This window comes from Electrophorus electricus, unplaced genomic scaffold, assembly GCF_041902795.1.
Source record: "Electrophorus electricus isolate QZ-2024a unplaced genomic scaffold, ASM4190279v1 Scaffold125, whole genome shotgun sequence".
Classification (NCBI taxonomy): domain Eukaryota; kingdom Metazoa; phylum Chordata; class Actinopteri; order Gymnotiformes; family Gymnotidae; genus Electrophorus; species Electrophorus electricus.
In genome coordinates this window covers 164,894-168,642 of record NW_027658407.1, presented here as the reverse complement: position 1 = coordinate 168,642, position 3,749 = coordinate 164,894, and the positions used below count along the sequence as shown (strand labels likewise).

The window sequence follows — 3,749 nt, the reverse complement described above, 5'->3', positions numbered from 1 at the left end:
TGTGTGTGTGTGTGTGTGTGTGTGTGTGTGTGTGTTTGTGTGTGTGTGTGTGTGTGAGTGTGTGTGTGAAAACCTAAGTAAACGTCTGCTCAGAACAGCTGTGCTGTATAAGCTCCATGACAAACAAAATTCTCCCACAGTCAAAATCTACTGGTAATTTACTGTCACTGTTCTACGCTATTCTGTGTTATTTAAATACAGTTCTATACTGTAGCTCTGATTTCTCTCTCCCGCAGAAGGTTGGATAAAGTGTTGTGACTGGTCACAGCAGTCCGGCCCCTAAAAAACAATTATCCTTGACAAAACCGGTTCAGTCCGGTTTAACGCGAAAGTGAAATTTTTGTGCTCCATTTTAAGAAGCGCAATGCAAATATCTTTAGAAAAGAAAGCCGGTGAGTATCTGAATCTGAGCTGTCAATCATGAATTATATGAACTTGTACTACTCAAAGAACAAGTTCTTAAATTTAATATTAACAGAATTGAATATTAACAAGGTTAATGTCTGAAAACGTAAAGCTTTTAGCCGCTATTCTGTTGCAGTAGGTGTCTTCGTTTACGCGAAATACAGCAATAGAACTGAGGTCGTCTGATTCAGAATAACCAAACTAAAGTCGTTCTAGGCTCATCTGAGAAATTGGTCCGAATCAATATGTTTACATGAACTGTATAAAAAGTACTAATAAACGCACTATATACTTAATATATTTATATTTTGTCCTCTACGCAGAAACAAACTGCGCAAATAGAACAGGCGTCGTACTGCAGGAAGTGTCACAAATGTCTCGGACTGTGAGCCAGTAGATCTAACAGTAAGTGTTTAGGTGTCCAACTAGATGTAGACTAGTTGTTTTATCAGGCTAAGACCGTGCTGTTTACACGATCATGTCGTAATTAGACTGACAGTGTGAGGTTAGTATTGTACCAATAGTGTGCATGTCAGTGTAACTAAAGAAGTAATATTTATAATATTTATTAGTAATATTATTAAGTGATATTTCGACACTGTTTCTTTGTATGACAGTGATTGAGTTAGTCTGTGACCCACTATGCACTTACAGAACACATTTTTCCTGCCTCTGTCTTCTTTTCCACTTTGGACTGATACTGTTCACTACACCCACGTTTTTGAGTTTGTTTTAGTGCTGTAACATTACGGTTTAAACTTTATGCATTATTTGCTCATTTTAATAAACCATATTTTGTACTTATAAAGTTAGTAAAGGTGCCTGTCTACACCAAAGCTCTTAAAAACATGAATGACTGTTTCTCTTTTGAGAACATTAAGCGAGAAAATACTGTAATGTTTCGCTTATAGGCGCATTCCGAGCTAAAGCGTGAATGTCTTGGTCGTGCTTCGTTAAAGCGCGTGAATGTCTTGGTCGTGCTTCGTTAAAGCGCGTGAATGTCTTGGTCGTGCTTCGTTAAAGCGCGTGAATGTCTTGGTCGTGATTGATTAAAGCGCGTGAATGTCTTGATCGTGATTGATTAAAGCGCCTGAATGTTTTGGTCGTGATTGATTAAAGCGCGTGAATGTCTTGGTCGTGACTCGTTAAACGGAGATCTTGGCTGCAATTCGGACTGTGAACCAGTAGATCTGACAGAACGTGTTTACACGTCCAACTCGGCTACGTGTTTTGAACTGGCTAAGACAGTGATTTTATACGATCGTGTGTTAGTTCAACTAACAGTGTCAGACTAGTATTGTACCAACGTTCAGTTGAATAATAACTGTGAGGCAGAGTCAGTACAAGTATTGAACCATTTTACATGTTTGGTTTACTCCTTTGTCGGTAAGTTATTGAATGGATGAAAGATTGTTGTGTAATATTTTTTGGCATTGTCTTTTGTTTCAGCATAAAGCTGAACGTCACAAGAAAGCCCACCAAAAACAGAACAGAGTATGTACAGTTACACTGTGTACTTCCTTATTCAAGTATTTAGGGTACGTAGGAAGAGTCTGAATGAGTACTGCACAAACTAACTAGTGGTCTCTGTTGACGTCGGTGAAGCTATCCGCGCGTTAGCGCTTCATGGTCAAGTCGCCGAGATTCAAATTGAATGCGCCTATATGCACGATATTGCGGCATTTGGTTGCTCACTTCAAACTAACGCTCTCTAAGCATAGAGAAATGCAGACTAACTGTTTTTTGAAGAGCTTTGGATTAGACATGTACTTTTACTACAAAAATACAAAATGAAGTGTATTTGATTAAAAGCAAAACATTCACAAAGTTTGAACCATGAGCTCAGAATACTGATGTTATATATATAAAATGTGTATAGTGTATGAAGATGTGCTGCTGCATGAAAGTACACATTGCTGGTATGTATACTTTGAATGGATATTGCATCAACACTATTAAAAATATGTTAAAGTAGCTTAATAAGCACTGCTCAAAATGATTTTCCTATAGAGTGCTTCTCAGAGGTTTATCATACAGCTTGACTGCCAGCTAAAACAGCACTTAGCACTAGTGCAATATTGTACATATCTCCAGTGCTGAAAAATCAGACTGAAAAAAAAAAAAAAAGATTGAAGGCACTTGCTTATCAGATCAAATTTGAAAAAACTCTACTGTGCCAGTTTTTTTTTAAAATATATTTATATTGAAGTCCTACTTTTAATGGGGTTTAAATGCTCACTCATACAGAGAACATATGATTACTATATCTATGAATTTTCCCATAATGCCAAATCAGTTCCACTACCACCAAAGAGTGACAGCCTTTGACTTTCACAGCTGCAAGATTTGGCAATTTCTAGTGTACTATTTTTTTTTTCCCTTTTTCAAAAACCAGTATTAAAATATTAATGTGGTTAATGGGGCTTAGAGACAGTTATCTATAACTTACTTCTTTTCTAATTGTATTACTTATTTTAAGTAATGTGGTCATTTACATAATGTTCTATAGGTCTATGCAGTCTTTAAAATCAGCTTTGGGTAATTATGTTTGGTGTCATTTGTGACTTTGTAAAACATAACTCATTACATATCTGATAAAGTTTTTCTTTCCTTGATTATCAACCAGCAGAAGAGAACTGGTGTTTGCTGAATCAGAAGAGACCAAGAGTCAGATGTGTAACTTTGTGCTTTAAGTCAAAGTAAATGTAATGTGTGTTGTATTTGTCCAGTAGAAAGAAGAACACAAGTATATGTATGTTGGAGAGGAAACAGTTTTGAAGAAAGATAACAAACGTACACCCATTTTTACACACACTCAAGATAACTGAAACAGAAATATCACAGAAAAACATCTCTGCATACATTTAAAATTGCATTTATTTAAATTTTTTTTTTTTTTTTCTCAGGAAGTAATAAGTGTCAGGAATGCTGGATGTAAGACAATCTCAGGTTGGAGAGCAAATGTGCAAACATGGCCCTGAATGTTTCTGTTGCTTACAAAGGCTGTAGGCAACTGACCGTGGTCATCTACAGAGCAGGTGAAGTCCATTCATTTCACATGCACTGGTGCAGGTGCTGAGACACAACAGACAAATAAAACAAATCTGACTCAATACTCTAGTATTCGATGGTGAAATAAATGTCAAAAGAAGTCATTTTTTTTAAACCATTGATGCGAGGTCCCCTATGCTCACCTGTCTGTTGTCCCAACTGGTCAAGCCCACAGTTCCTTCTCCCTGTTAACAACAGAGAGAAATAAATCTTCACGACAGATGTTTCTTTGGCTCCAGGGGAAGTAGAGGCAGCCTGGCCATCCTGGCACTTGTCCTGCCTCTTGTTTTTAT

The 3,749-nt window shown here is 37.0% G+C and overlaps 1 long non-coding RNA gene across 2 annotated transcripts; it reads left to right on the top strand.

The window, feature by feature from the left end:
• Positions 1-242: 242 nt before the first annotated feature.
• On the top strand, positions 243-3,749 carry LOC145654140 (uncharacterized). 2 transcript variants are annotated; one of them, XR_014120367.1, is made up of 4 exons: positions 243-392; positions 729-810; positions 3,135-3,198; positions 3,312-3,749. It is a non-coding gene; the product is annotated as an uncharacterized LOC145654140 (long non-coding RNA). The 2 variants fall into 2 exon arrangements; XR_014120366.1 differs by having other exon boundaries at positions 3,035-3,198.